Genomic DNA, 17,407 nt, shown 5'->3' with positions numbered 1-17,407 from the left:
CCTTGAAAACACTTTTATTGTGCAGGCTTCCAAAAAATCACACTAAACACAACTCTATTTTTAAAATTCAAAAGATATTGAAACTATTGCAGTGATATTAATTAATAATACAGGCCGATAGTCATCCATCATAATAAATATCTATCAAATTATAATAAAATATCAAAATAAAATTAAAAAAATATTAAAAAAAATTATTATTATGATTTAAAAAATCAATGTACAAGTTTTAGATATATATATATATATAATTAGGGAGATTTTTAAATAAATAAACATGTTTATCATGGTTTTCGTTTTAATTTTGGATTCTTGTCCTGGTTTAATTTCGTAAATATTTTTAAAATTTAGAAACTACTATAATGATATCAATTAATAAAGTAAGTCAATAATTTTCAATTATAATAAATATCTATCAATCTATAATAAATATGAAAATAAAATTTAAAAATAGTAAAAATAAAAACAATTATATTATTAAAAGAATATATATATATATATATAACAAAATTCTTAACCATGAATATTTACTCCTAACTTACCATGAAGATTCTAAATCTGCAAATAGACTTTGTTACAATACCAAGATTTGTTAATCCCATGTGTCCAAAAAACTATATAACACTTATTCAAGTGATATTTTTTAATTAAGTCATTTAATTAAAAGGACAAAAGGAACATAATTACCTTGGAGATAAATTTCAATATTTGATCTGTGTATACTAGTATGAACATTCTAGAATATTTTGTGCAAGTCCCTACCATCCATCATGGAAGAGATCACTCTCTAGCTAGTATGGAAGAGATGTTGTAATGTCATGTCTTCTAAACATTTTCACTTGGTCAAATTATATAAAAATTAAAATTAAAATTAAATAAAATAAAATTAATAACTTGAAAAAAATTTATTTGGTAAAAATAATAATAAAAAATCTTTAAAACAAAAATAATTTTATGGTATTGGCCCATGGTATGAGAACCCATGGTATTCATCTAGAATATACCTTATTTAAAAGAGGAATTAAACCTATCTTTTAAGAGGGATCAAATCTCTTTTCACTTTACAAGAAGTTTGCATCTTAGGAGATTTAATCACTTTGGAGGCTTAGAAGGTCTGGAGTTAAGATGGAACTAGATTGGTTGATAATTAAATTAAAATTCTGCAAATCTTATTCCAAAATACACATGTCTATCCTCCTAAATATGTTTTCTAAATTTAATTGATTTAAAAATGATGCATTTCAAGATATTGATGGTGAGAAACATTATTATAATTAAGTTTAATATTAAAAACATTATTATAATGAAAGCTAAGATTTAAAAAATATGGTGTAATAAATAAATTAAGATAAAAAATATTGAATGATAAATAAATTAATAATAAAGAGAAAATAATTTAATATAAAAATAAAAAGTCTCGTTTATTTAATAGACAAACGTTTTCTTTGTCAAAATTGGACAATACAATTTCAAGCAAGATAATTATTTCTTAAACAACTTAAACATATGATTCCTAAAAAACCTCTACTGGATTTTCAAGTAAATCCATCCAAAAAAGGTGCCTAGAAAAGAGCTATTTCATCTTTAATTAAACTATGCATAAAAAAATTATCATTAACTTTAAACTTAAAGATAAAGATGATGTTTGTATTATTATTAATTAAAAAAATAAAAATCATAAATTTTATATAAAAAATTTAGATAAATAATAAAACATTTTGATCCATGTACTTACCACTCCAATCTTATTCTATGTATTTCATTATAATCATAATATCAAGTAAAGAGTTAAAGATAAGATAGATTGACTATTTGAATCATGCAATCTCATTAGTTGAAAGAATATCTCAACTACATTTAAAACTAAGAGTTAATTAACAACCTTTTAACTAAAGAACTCACTTCGAGATTATAATACCTAATGCATTTTATGACAAGGAATATCACACAACAAGCACAAGATAAACATGAGTTAATATCTCCAACATCCTTGAGGAATATCACACAATAAGCAAAAGACAAATAGGAGTTAATATCTCCACTACCCTCTCTTAATGAGTAGTTGTCTTGAATTGCGATCTTTGATAAAGTATTCACTAGTAGCTCTAATCATTTTGAAATCTCATAGATTGAACTCTATCAAATTTTCTTCTAATCCTCATAAATATGTCATCCCTAAGTTGAATACCCAAGTTCCACTCCTAAAATCCCATATCACCTATTTTTGAAAGTCAGTTACAAGTCACACCAAGTTGCGTAACCTCACTAGAAAATCACTCTCATCTCTTCAACAACTAATGAGAGATCATTCCCTAAATCCACAACTTTCCAAATAACTGGAAAACTATTAGTACTGAACTTTTACTTCCACTAGGTATCTTGAACATACAATTGCTTCATATCATTAAATCAATTTATTGTTTGTAAACACTCAACTGCTAGCTATTCTATTAACATACTTCATTAACTTTACTATTGAAAATAAAAAATAAAACACATTTTCATAAGTTTTATGATAAAAATAATTAAATAAATATTATAAAAGATGTTTGTAGTTACTACCTCATCCTCCTAAATAAAATAGAACATTAAATATCATGGTGTACATATATATAACGGAATTGGTAAATGCGCTAACGGAATTGGTAAATGTGCTACTTTTTATTGGCATAAAAATATTTAATATGAGTTAAGCACACTAATATATATATATTTGAAAAAAAAAAATCATGTAACAATATTTTTAACTATCAAGATTTTTGATACTTAAATAAGATGTGTTACAATACCATGGTTTATCAATACCAATTGCCCAAAAACCTATAAATCATCTCTCTCTATATATATAATTTAATTTTATAACAATTTTTTAATGAAGTTGAAAAACAAAAAGTGCATAACCATCTTTGAGATAAATATCAACTCTCTATGCCTGCGACTACTAAAATTTTCAATAAAGATTAAATTCGTACCATCCATTTATTTATTATTGATAATTAATTAAATTCTAAAAACCTTATTGCAGAAGAGACACACTATTAGCATAATAAAAATATTTTTTAAATATATATTTTTCTAAAAATATTAAGTCTTTTTTTTTTTAAATATATTTCATCGTTGAAAAAAATAATATAACAAATCAAAATAATTAATTTAATTTTAAAAATTAATAAAATCAAAAGTGGAAACTTATTCACACACTTATGAATATAATGAAAGTATTTTTTTGAGAGATATTTCCAGTGAATCACATATCAATATCAAATTTTTGCTATCAACGTGTTCCAAACCACTAAATGTAATTCATCATCAAAAATTGGTTAAAAATTAAAATAAATATACTTAATTCTATAAACAAAAATTTAAAATGTAAAATTATGAAAATAATATAATAAATCAAAATAATTAATTAACTTTTAAAATTTAATAAAATCAAAATATTTATTTATAAATATAAATATTAAAATCAATAAATTAATTAAAATAAAATCAACCAAATTAGATATTGTATTTACCATTAAAGCTCTGTTCGATATAAATATTGACATCAATAATTAATTTTATTAAAATGAACCAAACCATATAATTTTTTTTTTTTACAATAGTTCAAGGATGATATATCTATTTCAGAAAGAATAGAAGGTAATGGGTGTATTTATTAGGAAATGCCTTTTAGATAGATCACATCATTAGTTGTTGGTAGATGTTTCGAATCATTTAATGTGGTTCATCCTTAGGACAAAAGTGAAAAATCAATTTATCATCAAGTATAAATAGCAAAGATGCATTTAGTTGGGTGTATTTATTAGGAAATGTCTTTCTGATAAATCACATCATTAGTTGTTGGTAGATGTTTCGAACCATTTAATGTGGTTCATCCTTAGGACAAAAGTGAAAAATCAATCTATCATCAAGTATAAATAGCAAAGATGCATCTAGTTCTAGAATTAGCCCTAAGGAAAATAAAATATTGTAATCAAAATTGACCGTTAGGTTATACAGAATAAATAAATAAAATTAAAAATAAATAAATAAATAAATATAACAATAAAAATAAAATAAAAATGAGTGAGATATGGCAACTAAATAAAAATAAATACATAAATAAATGTAATAAAAAAGAAAAAGTAAAATAACATGGACAATGGAAATAAATAAATAAATAATTTAGTTTAAGAATAAATTTAAATAATATATATATATATATATATATATATATATATACTGAAAAAAATGATTCAGAGTTTGCTGGAGGAAACCTTAGTAAAGGGTTTCCTCATTCCTAGCTTAAACTAACTTTATATATATATATATATATATATATATATATATATATATATATAGTTAGTTTAAGCTAGGAATGAGGGATTACTTTGCTACGATTTCAACGTACAGACTCTGAATCTCCTTTTTAGTAATCTACGTACATTGCAGAACGGTCGCCTTCTCTAGAGATTCTGACGGCGGGGATGGGCACATACGTGGGGAGGGGAGAGATCCCTTCCTATAGAAGCATTGCAGTAGGGGAACCAAGCTCACAAGGAGCGACTGCGACAGCTAATGGATCAGGCGGGGTAGCCAAAGTAACCCTAGTGTTGGGGGCTTAGTGGAAAACCATAATTCAGGGACAATGTGTGCCAAGAGCGGTCAAGAAACCCGGATTTGTAATTACTAACAATAAACTGGAGATGTATTGGAAGTTCATGAAAGATCAAGCCCTGATCTGTAAGTTCATTGGTATCTAACCATCAAAATGAGATATCGTAAAATGGATATAACTAAAATGGCAACCAAAAGGGTATATAGATCTAAAGTTGGGTGCTCCAGGGTTCTTCATAGTGATCTTCACCAATCTCGAAGATAAGGAAAGGATCTTCGAGAACAAACCTTATTTCTATTAAAATGTGGGACTCTTCATGCAACATTGGGAGGAAGGTTATAATCTAGATTAAGACAAATTCATTGCCGCTCTAGTATGGGTCCGATTATTCGGACTTTCGGTGGATTTTTGGGATCCGAAGATATTGGAAGGTATAGGAAATTCTATTGGGAGTTTTGTCAAAGTGGCAGATTCAACAAGGAGAGGAAGGTATACCTCCTACGCATGAATATGTGTGTATATGAACATTACCGAGCCTCTCCCAGAATTCATAGAGTTGGAGTATCAAGATGAGGTATGGTAACAACCACTAGATAATGAACACATCCCTTTTCGGTGCGGGCAATGCCATGACTATAGGAACTATACAAGGAATTCCCTCTAGATCAAGTAGAGGCTACAGATTTTCCAAAAGCCAAAGATCCAACAAAACATCGGGAGGACACATAAGGTTTTCATGAAGTTGAAAAAAAGAAAAGGAATCTGAAAGCCCCCTTAGCTTCTACGCACCCGCAACAGAAGAAGGGTGGAACCAAAATAATTGCTTTGAAACCCTAGCAGAGGAGGATGAGAGTATCAATGAATCTAGTGGCCCAACTAGACAGGAAAACCCTAAGACTCAACCCAAGGGTGGAAAAAAATCTAATCGAAAAGCTGAAGAGAAACCCCAGGATAAAGAAGCCCAGGTAACACAGGCGGAACAAGCTAATATTGAAATTGATGGCTCGAAAGAAGAACTAAGCACAGAGGAACAAGTTATGAGAAGATTGATAAATGAATGAAGGCATTTGGATGAACGATTCATCCCTCAAGATAAAAAAAAAACTATATTGAGAAACCTTCTAGCGATTCCAAGCCAAGCAAGGACCTATAGCAATAGATCAGCCAAAACATTTGGCATCTCAGCAAGGACAGGGAATGTAATCAACTACATTAGGGAAATGAAGCAAGAAAAGAGGACGAAAGAACTTGCAAGAATTCATACAGATGGTGGGTGACTTGTTGGTTGATTCGGGAAGGGTGGTGCCATTGTCGAGGATTTTCCACCATCTTAATAAACCTTCTCAATGATCATTACATCATGGAATATAAGAGGCCTCAATAGTAGAGGCGAGCAACGATATTTGAAAGATCAGATTAGAAAATATGGCCCGAGTATCATGATTATTTAGGAAACTAAAATCTCATAACATAGGCTGAAAGAGATTGTAAGGAGTCTGCAACTTCAATACGAAGTGATGGCCCAAGATTCCAATGGTAGTGCTGGCGGGTTAGCTATCCTATGGAATCCGACAAAGGTGATATTTTAAGATTGGGTCATCCTTCCTAGGATTATATGAGATAAATTATGCCACATTGGGACCAGAGATTTGGCTCTACTAACTTGGGTTTATGGGCCTCACATTCCAAGATAAAAAGGGGTTTTCCTTCAGAACTTAGGAAAACTCAAAGGGTTATATGAGGAAGAACTTTGGATTCTTGGTGGATATTTCAATGTAATCACGCTGCTAGATGAAAAAAAGGGAGGGCTTGGTCATATGGATGCAGACATGGAAGCATTCTAAGACACAATAGCGGAACTGCAACTCATGGATATGCCTACAATCAATGGAGCATTCACCTAGAATAAAATATGTGGGGGACCTCATTAGGGAATATCGTGCCTTGACCGATTTCTTGTTTCTGAACAAGTAATAAGAAAATATATTTTTTTAGAAGAATCCATTCTTCTGGGCATGGGATTAGACCATTGGCCGATCAGGTTGGAGATTTATCTAAAAATGGGTCCCAAAAACTAACATTTCCACTTTGAATCCTTTTGGTTAAGAGATTTGTTATTTATGCAGAAAGTTGAAAGTTGGTGGAAAGGAAGCACTGGGTAGGGCCGTAATCACATGCATACATTCTAGCTCAATCTTAAAGATTTTAGGTCCCAGATTAAGCGATGGAACTAGGAAGAGTTTGGTAACATCCAAAAAGATAAAAAACAACTCTAAGATAGAATGCAAGAAGTTCAACAAAAATAATTTTAGAACACAGATCATAAAGCCTAGTAGAGGCTGGAGGTCGCTTGGTGAAGCTGGAAGAGAGAAGGAAATAAGAAGAAATTATGTGGAAACAGAAGTCTAGAATACAATGGCTTAGAGAAGGAGAGAGAAACACAAGTTTATTCCACAAAGCAATGATCCAACACCGAAAACATAACCGAATCTTCTCTCTTAAGGATGGCTTAGGGAACAGATTGGTTCAACATGATGAGATGGAAAATCTGGTGATCAATCATTTTCACAACTTCCTTTTAGAACCTCCCCAGGATCGGTCGAAAGCTATTTCGAGAATCACTCGACACACCCCTTGGCTAATTTCCCAGGATCAAAACATGGCCCTAATGCATGCTGTGACTTTGAAGGAAATAAAGGATGTTGCCAAAGGAATGGCCAAGAACAAAGCTCCAAGACCAGATGGGTTCATGACGAAATTTTATCAAGCAACATGCACTACTACATGTAGGGGGGTTTTAAGACAATATTTAAGACAATATTTGAGTCAATTGTCTTAACTTAAGACAAAATGAAACTTGTGTATTGTCTTAAATATTGTCTCTAAGTGGGTGTCTCAAAATATAATGTCTCAAAAGTTTTTCTCTGTAAAGACAATATAGAACACATATTATTATTGTCTCTTGAAAGACAATTTGATTTGTCTCTCTAGAGACAATGTCATTTGTGTCTCTTTAGAGACAATTACATTTTTGTCTTTTTAGAGACAATTCCATAATTCAAACTATTGTCTCTCTAGAGACAATATAAAAAATTATTTAAAAAATAAATAAATGTCCATAATTCAAACTATTGTCTCTCTAGAGACAATATAAAAAATTATTTAAAAAAAAAATAAATGTCCATAATTCAAACTATTGTCTCTCTAGAGACAATATAAAAAATTATTTAAAAAAAAATAAATGTTCGTAATTCAAACTATTGTCTCTCTAGAGACAATATAAAAAATTATTTAAAAAAAAATAAATGTCCATACTTCAAACTATTGTCTCTCTAGAGACAATAAAAATAATAATTAAAAAAAAAATAAATGTCCATAATTCAACTTAAAAAAAATAAATGTCCATAATTCAAACTATTGTCTCTCTAGAGACAATATAAAAAATTATTTAAAAATAAATAAATAAAATCATTTTGAATGTCTGTTGGTCATGCCTTCCATTATGTCTATCGATCCGAATAATTTTCTTAGCCTGAATAGAAGATTCTTCAACCACGCTTCTGTATTCTGCTCTATAACCACGAGGCCTCTTGTTTTGGCCCCATTGTAGGAGAAGATCTCCTCGTTCTGCAACGCAATGCCTTAAGGGCTGGTTTTCTTGGCTAGTATTTATATCTTCACTCTTCTCACGGAACGGTTCCGGAATGGAGTTTACGTATTCAAGAGCTTTCTGGTGGTTCCCGTTGCTGCTTGTCGATGACCCTCCTTTCATCCTTACTGTCTTTCCTTCCAAAAGGGTACTGGGACATAGCAGCAAAGTACCATTGTGGTACCACGTACTTTATAAATGTGCGTGACTAAAGTACACCCTAAAGGCTATATGACCATCACGCAAACTTTATCATCTGTACTGAAAACAATTAGTCTAACCTTTCTTGGTCCACAAAATTCTTTCACCTTAAGGTTAATATAATTATAATTTCACACAACCCTAGTTGATTTATGCACGCCATTATGTAAAAAATGCAACAAGTTTGATTTCTCCTAAAGGTGTTAACCAAAATCCTGCTAATAAATGTGAATAGACAGCTTTGTAAAAGTTAAAATGGCACTATAGGTAAGGCCATGTTCTTGTGCACAAGAAGTTGAAAGTCAGAAAATGTATGCTTCAAGTAGCACACTTCTTTAGAAAATGCCCAAAGATATGAATGGTAGCATGACTTTTGTTGAGCAGAGCATCACAAGGAACTTTATATCCAATATACCAGCCAGAAAAATATCGATATGCAAATCAATAGATGGTTGGTTCAGTTCTATTCATGATCATTGTGAATCGTGATTGCTAAGGCTGGTCATCTAAGCGTTCTAATTAGTATCATGAAGATGACATACGGGACTCTGAATTTGCTTTGAGGATGGGGAGAAATGTTCCAAGGGCTTTTCTAATATATACCCATTAATTTTGTGGTATGATTGTCAAATCATCATCAGATTATTCATTTGACGGGTGTAATCATGCAATGACCAGTAAAGTTTTCAAATTAGCATAAATTGTTGAAAGAGGGAGAAATATGATGGCTTCTTTGTGCGTAGTGCCTATCCTTTTGCATCCTTCTCTGGCTTGGATTTGCTCCTGCCAATCTATCTGTGTATCCATCTCTATCTACCTATCCATCCATCCATCCATTCAACTATATGCATGTCTGGATATACATATGTAAGCCTGCAGATCTATGTTTTATAGTGTGTGCTCTCCTAAAATTTGGGATATGCATGCACATTGCATTTATAGGGTGTGCCTTGGGAAGTATGTATCCATTTTGACTTTTTCTCCATCTAATTTGCAAGGAGAAAAGCTATATCGAATTGGTTAACATTAAATAACAAGGACTTGACAATTACTATACATTAAATAAACCATGCTCATGTTGATTCAGGGACCAAATAAATTCCCTGGTCCATTAATCAGAGAAACATACACCAGATAAAATTTAGGAAAACAAAAATATTCGATAATACAAAAAATTACAAGCTACACAGCTCAAAACTGCCAGCGCTCTAGTTGTACCTCTGCTTCAGTTAGGTCTTTCTGAGCATTCTTCCTACCATAAAATATTGGGCAGTCACGACTGTAATAAGGATAGGACATCAATGTAAGTCTAAAAGAGATAGTAATTGTAAAAATGAAAAAAAACATCCTATTAATTAAAAACAAATACATGATCACACAAATGTTACAAAATACATCCATAATGTAAATTTAAATCATGTTATGAAAATGTAATACTTGAAATATAGCATTCAAAAACCTTGTGCAAATAACATCTTGGTGCAGAGAGCCTTGGCATCGCTGACATTGTGTCCATAGTTTACCAAAGAGCATTTCTAATTCCCTCACTAACATTGATCAAATATTAGTGTCATATGATAGAAAATCTAGGTAAGAACAATAGACACAAGGCCTACTTTAAATTCTCCAAATAAAGAGTAATGGTATTAGAATACCAACTTACCATTTGCAACTATTTTCTGATACAATTCTACTTCTCTTCCTTTGCAATGTGAACAAAGTGTCTGATCTTCTTTGCTACAATGGCAACATGAAATCAGGTAACATCATGAATTTCAGTATGAAGCAACCTAACCAGACATTCTTATTATAAGAAAGCTAGACAATTTCTTACAAGGAGAGTAGGCATGGAATCATGCAACCTCATAGATTTTTCCACATCAAAAAGATGAACCCTAGTAGCTTTCTAAAGCGCCAAACTGAAATAATAGTTACTCTCAATTGTGCACTACTATAAGCAAGGAAACCACATGCAGGACACCCTCTACTTGTATTAACTAAATACCTGATAGGTGTTTTACAACCAATACAACTGAGTTGTTTCTTGGCAAATTTCATAATTCCACTATTTGAAGGAGTTGATATGGAAACTGCTCATGTGTGACTACCATGAAGAAGCTCCTTGCTTGCATTCTTCAAAATGGGCTCAAATATTCTCAACAATGGCTATAGAGCAAAAACAGGCACTAATAAAAAACACTTAGCTGGAAAGAATTACTATCTATCAAGATATATTTGAAACACTGGTGAAATTTTCAAAAAGAGCATAAACTGCAAGTGATGATGCTTTGGTCTTTCACCTTGCTCAGTTGATTCTCCAGATAATATTGTGGATAAATAGGGATGTTATTCTTCAGTACATAAATTGGATCCTCATATTTCTCATATGCCTGAGCCCAAGTAAACACATTAGTCAATATATCCATAATCCCTCTGTAAATTATGCCTCCAAATAAAACATAACAAAATAATTAAAATAACCATTTTTTAGTGCAATATCGAGACTTATGCTGAGCACAAAAGGGGTTAATTATTACCTTGGCACCTTTTGCAGCCTTTATGAACATATGGAACATGATCACCCACAGTTGGAGCAGTTGCAGCATCTCTCTGTAAACCAAGGGCAACTTGGCTTTAAAACACGACATCAATTTAAAAATCCAACAATGGACTCATTGTCAATAAAAAGCAAAATATTACAAGAGTCTTTAGATGCACTGCAACTGTAGTAAAAATAGAGAGATAGGATTGAAATGGAACCAGAATGCATTGCACCGTTCATTATACTTGTTCTGAGAAGTTATTTCCAGTATTTACCTTCCGCATGCGCTCAGCTAGTTCCACGTGTGCTGCCTTGACTGCATAGTTATCTCCAGTATTTGTCAGACCCTGACTCAAAAAAGAGATTGTTAGCACAGGAAAACAACAATGCCCTTAAGAATATGTTGATAGCCTTGATAAAGGATATGACCTGCAAACATCTGTTTCTGCTGCAGCTAAACATTAATCAATTTTTCTCAGGATAAGATTAAAAATGTAGATATATTATATATTGTCATGTTTTGATTCTCTTAAATTGTATAAGAGCCTCCCTTGACACTTCTTCCTCCCATTGCTAGCAGTAAATATTGACTGAATCCCTTCCAATTACAGAATGTAGGGAGAAGAAACATGACAGACTTAAAAAGGAAACTTCCATGGCCTGCCCCAACTAGGTATATAGTATATACTTCTAACACTTGAAACCAGGAACATGTAATAAGTGACTTGCTCACAATGTAAATCTCCTCTTCCCCCTATCATATTTTCTCCATTTCAAAAGTAACAAATGGTCAAACAAATTTGGTCATAAACATGCAGAAGGATTCATTGTTCTCACCTTAGTTATCACCAAAAGTGACAAATCCATTCTGTTCATTAACAAGTCAGAAATAGTGTTCTTGACATATTGCACTGCACCAGGTATGTCACGATCAATGAGTATTTTGTGAAGGCACTCTGTAACCAAGTTCTTCACCAACAGACAATTGTCCCTTCGCACTGTTTCAATGCCTATTGATATGGAATATTTAAAAGATCAGGAATATTTAATAATTAAGAATGCATCAAATAAATTATTTTTCTAAGAGCATTTTGAGCCTTCACAAACACTAAGGCATGTCTTTGAAACAAAAATATCAGGTGTTGTGGAGGTAAATCCCCTCTGCGGACAGAGGCGATCCCTACTAGCCCAGACCGGGTCTAGCAACAATCAAACAATTCTATCACGCAAGTTCCTAATTGCAAATTAAAGGTGGATGATGAGAACCTACTTGGATTCCAACGCTAACATTCGTAGAAGAGACGTTGCTCTCGTTCCGTTGCTTCGGCCGGTCACGATCCCCACGATCTCCGTGATTGGACACCTGCACATGCAAAGAACAACACGAATACAAGCATAAAATCCAATAGATGCAATTATATATCAGTCAGAAAAGATATAACTCAACATCAATCATAGAACAATGAGAGTGGAACCATAATGATAGTCATCTATTATTGATAAATAACAAAGAAGAATACAACCATAGTTCTGACGTCAAATCCTCCTTTGGCTGGGTAGTCAGCTACACAAATCTTGCAAAGCTTGTTGGGATAGGGAACAAGCCTCTCTCTCTTTGGGTGACAAGAATATCCTTACTTAGATTTGGCCTTATGGGTGCCAAGAAGGCTCTTGCAGCTTCAAACTCTTGAACTCATGGTATTCTCTATCACTATTGGAACTAGCTTGCTCAAGGCATAGAGACAAGCTTTTATAGATAGAGAGGGAAGAGATAGGATCAACCACATTATTCATGGGATTGGCTTTATCACTTGGAAACTTCCATGAAAGGTGGCAAAACCATTTCCCTTCTATGGAGATTCGAAGCCAAACCATCCTAGCTCAACATAGATTCAGTTGGTGAATGGGTTAAGGAGAACCTTCAGAAGCTTGTTCGTTAAAAACTTTACTCAATTCGGTTGGCGCGAGTGCGACTTTGAGACAGAGCGCCAATGGCGCGCCCTCTTTAGAGGATTTTCCTCATTGGCGCGGGCAGTGAACTGTGGACCTGCGCTAATGCAAAAAGAGCTGTTTTCATGGATATTCCGCAGGAGATGTCTTCAGGGCAAATGAAGCTCATACTTAGAGGAATATGATGCAAGTGGTTTCAGGTCATGTCACTTCTCACAGGTCCCGGAATGAGTCCTCCAGTGTGCGGGTGAGGGGTAACAGGGACGGTGACAAATGGTGACAAATTACTGTGTAACAGTGACAAGAATCTCCTTACTTAGATTTGGCCTTATGGGTGCCAAGAAGGCTCTTGCAGCTTCAAACTCTTGAACTCCTGGTATTCTCTATCACTATTGGAACTAGCTTGCTCAAGGCATAGAGACAAGCTTTTATAGATAGAGAGGGAAGAGATAGGATCAACCACATTATTCATGGGATTGGCTTTATCACTTGGAAACTTCCATGAAAGGTGGCAAAACCATTTCCCTTCTATGGAGATTCGAAGCCAAACCATCCTAGCTCAACATAGATTTAGTTGGTGAATGGGTTAAGGAGAACCTTCGGAAGCTTGTTCGTTAAAAACTTTACTCAATTCAGTTGGCGCGAGTGCGACTCTGAGACAGAGCGCCAATGGCGCGCCCTCTTTAGAGGATTTTCCTCATTGGCGCGGGCAGTGAACTGTGGACCCGCGCTAATGCACAAAGAGCTGTTTTCATGGATATTCCATAGGAGATGTCTTCAGGGAAAATGAAGCTCATACTTAGAGGAATATGATGCAAGTGGTTTCAGGTCATGTCACTTCTCACAGGTCCCGGAATGAGTCCTCCGGTGTGCGGGTGAGGGGTAATAGGGACGGTGACAAATTACTGTGTAACAGATGCCCCCTAAAGAATGCCAGAGAGAGAGAGAGGGGTGAAATGCTTTACAAGAACATGCGTAACTGAAAACACAGCCGCCGGAGAACCTGCGTAAAGAAGTACAACTGATATCTCAAGTACATGATATATGTGGTATGGGCGCAGCCATCCATAACAGAGTATATAATAATCTAGATCCAAGGTATTGGTGCAGCCATCCAAAGAGGATCGATAAATAGACTCAGGCATGGTCGCAGCCATCCAGTGAATGAGTCATGTAGTGATCATAATAAGCCACAAATCGCAGCCTGGATTCCAACAAACAAAATCCAGGGTCTTGCGCTCCATCTCGACCCGAACAGAGTACAAGTTCAGGCATGCGAATACATGAGTTGAAGTCGAACATGCATGAACATCATCTGATTACCAGTCAATGATGAAAACTGTTAACAGACGTGAGAGGTACCACCAATAATGACAATGGCCCTCAAGGTACTATAGGTACAATCTACGGCGTGCGAATAAGTGAGCTGGCGTCGAACACCCGCAGAATCATTCGATCGGAGGCCAATGATGAAAACCACTCGTCGAACACGAAGAACCTGCCATTGAGGCATGCAGGCTCCAAGGCACCATAAGGGAGTCTCTAGATCAACTTCCTGGATAATGAGCTGAAGTCGACAGGAAGTGACCTTGATCAACGGTAGGCCATAATGTTTCCCACATCATTGACACGAAACAGAGGAAGAATGTTGTGGTGAATCAGAATTATGCGAGGTATCAGAGGGAGGTTGTAATTCTGCAGAGGTCAACTTCTCTTGAACATATCGGCGGCACAACAGTGGACTTGGCAGTATTTGAAATCAAATGAGCAGAGGTCATGGTGACAAGGCAATGAGCAGATGAGAGGTCAAATAGGATAACCCAAACCCACGAAGGCTAGTGTAAAACAAGATGAGATGTCCCCACCCAGACACGAATGCAGACTAGTGCCATGTTCAAGAGCGACATACTGCCGACACAATAATAATTATGGGTCCATTTTCCCAACCATTGCTGGCGAGTACCCCAGTTATTTTTAACAAGCTTGACGGGGATAGCATATGCTTGTAAGGTGTCATTGCGACAGAATCCGATGTCATTAAGTTTTAACGAGCCTGACAAAGGAAGAACTCGGCGTCTTTTCCTGTTTAGAGAGTCTGAAAAGACAACAGAAAAGAAAACTCCAGGGGGGTCCTTTTTCGTAAAGTTGTGTCTCCCGAGCCCGAAAAAGTATAAAACAATGCTTGAAAGAACCGCCCGACCATTACGATCGAGGAGTACTTTTCATATATAGTGACATCGACCTGAAAAAGTAAAAAAGCGATCAACATCACGTCGTTTCGTAACCATTAACGAACCTGAAACGACAAGGGTCCGACGATCTTTTTGTTTTTACACGGTCGGAAAAGAGTTTAAAGACGACCGCCTCTTATTTACGTTTAACGAGTCAAGAGGGATAACTCGACAATCTTTTCATGTTTAGCGAGTCAGAAAAGAGTTGAAAGATGACTCCACAGTGACTTTTTCGTGTGTTACTGAGTTCGAAAAAGTATAAAATACAACTCGTTTCACCATCGAAGTTGCGTAAAAGACCTGTTGATGCACAAGAAGCAAGTGTCTGAGACCATGAACATAATATATCTCTGAGATTGTCTTCAGCTCCCCATGCTTGGTCAAAATGTTGACCACTCCTTTGCCATCTACATCCACAGTCTTGTCAGTCCCCAACTTTACCTCTGTCTTCATAGATTGATCCAAATTTGCAACGAAATTCTTGTTTCCTTTCATGTGGTTATTGCAACAACTGTCTAATAGCCACACTCAAAAGGTTGATGCATGGTATGGCAAGCTAGGAACTTGGAGTTAGTACTCTCTATAGTGACATTAGCACTTTGGTTCCCTTGATCAGCTATCTTCTCCCTGTAATCACGAGCATAATGACTAAATTTATTGCAATAATAACATCTCACCTTTGATTTGTCAACTCGTTGATTATTGCTGAAGCTTTTGCAGTTGCTTCCACTTTCATGTTCATGCTCTTCTCGGCCATCTCTCTGATCACCATATCTTCCGCCTCATTCTTTGCATCTCGATCTACTTATGCCTCAACCTCTATCTCTTGAAATAGAAACCTGACTTTTGAAAGTGGTCTGTAAAGTGGAATCCTTAGTTTTGTCTATCCTTACCTCATGTGATAGAATTGATTCCATCAACTCATCAACTATCAGTGATGTCAAATCCTTGGCTTCTTCTATGACTACTCACAACATCAAATTTGGTAGACAAAGATCCGAGGACCTTCTCAATCACTGTTTGATCTTTTATTTTCTCGCCATAATTTTTTAACTGATTTACGACAGTGATGACCCAATTCACGAAAGAATCGATGTCCTCTGTCTCCTTCATCTATAGACTTTCAAAATCTCTCCTAGTATTCTGCAACTTAACAATATTGACTTTGGTCATGCCTTTATATCTTGTTGCCAGAGTATCCCATGCTTCCTTTGCCGAAGACGTGATCATAATTTTCTGTAACACTGCTTGGTCCACTCCTTGTTGGATCAACTGCAACGTTTGTGCATTCTTCTTCTTGTTTTTCTTCTATTGTTCACTCTCCGCATTAGTGAGAGCTTATTCTTCTACTTCATCTCTAGGTTCTGAAAACCCAAACCAGACATAATCCCAAACATCATGAGCTTGCAACATGGTCGTCATCTTAGTGACCCACACATCATAATCTTTCCTTGTGAACAGTGAGAACTAGAACTAGAAAATTGAAAAAGCCATCTTTCTTAAAAAGAAAACCCTAAATTTCTTTTTTTATAAACTTGCAAAGCTCCCTTCCAAAAAAATCCCTTACCAATAAAGTCCTTATAATAACACCTCATTTTTTTATAAAAAAAAAATATTTTTATAATTTTTTTAAAGCTCTTTGAAAATACTCTTCTTTTAAAGATCCTTTCAAAAAATATTATAAAAATCCTTTTATACGTCTTGGAATATACTCCACTTAACATATGATTTTCAAAATCAAAACGGACAACCCACGTGCCTTTTATGAAGCACTTCAAAGTTCAAACCCACTTTTGAATTAACACACAAAAGTCGTTCTCAGGAGTTTAAATTTTTTGAAACATATGAAATCCTGTCTACTCCACTTAATGCTCACGACTCCACATTTATTAACGGCCTGCGCACTCCCGAAAACTTAAAATTCGCGTGTTTTTAACAGTTTTACAAATTTGTAAAGCAAATTTATGAAAAATATTATTAGTCTCTTTTTTGTCTTTTTCTATCGGCTTTTCAGCACCACGGATTTTGTGAGCTTTCCTCATTTATGATATTAATTTATTGGTAAAACAGAAGAACTTGAACGGTAATCTGGGGTTTAATGGTAAGTTTTGTTGGGTGAAACCCACGAGATGAGGGTACTCAAATCTCATTGAGTATATATATGACCCTGTTGTGTCTTCGCTAGAAGAGTAGCGACCCCATAGTGGACGTCTCGGCTCTTGTTGGGGCATAAG

The 17,407-nt window shown here is 34.5% G+C and overlaps 1 pseudogene; it reads left to right on the top strand.

The window, feature by feature from the left end:
- LOC149234127 (uncharacterized) overlaps nt 1-17,407 on the top strand; it is a 42,835-nt pseudogene that overhangs the window by 24,391 nt on the left and 1,037 nt on the right.

Source organism: Pinus tabuliformis, chromosome 8 (genome assembly GCF_031772625.1).
Source record: "Pinus tabuliformis cultivar Carrire ecotype Pingquan chromosome 8, CPIR1, whole genome shotgun sequence".
Lineage (NCBI taxonomy): Eukaryota > Viridiplantae > Streptophyta > Pinopsida > Pinales > Pinaceae > Pinus > Pinus tabuliformis.
The sequence above is the reverse complement of the archived record's forward strand: the minus strand, read 5'-3'. Positions and strand labels throughout refer to the sequence as shown.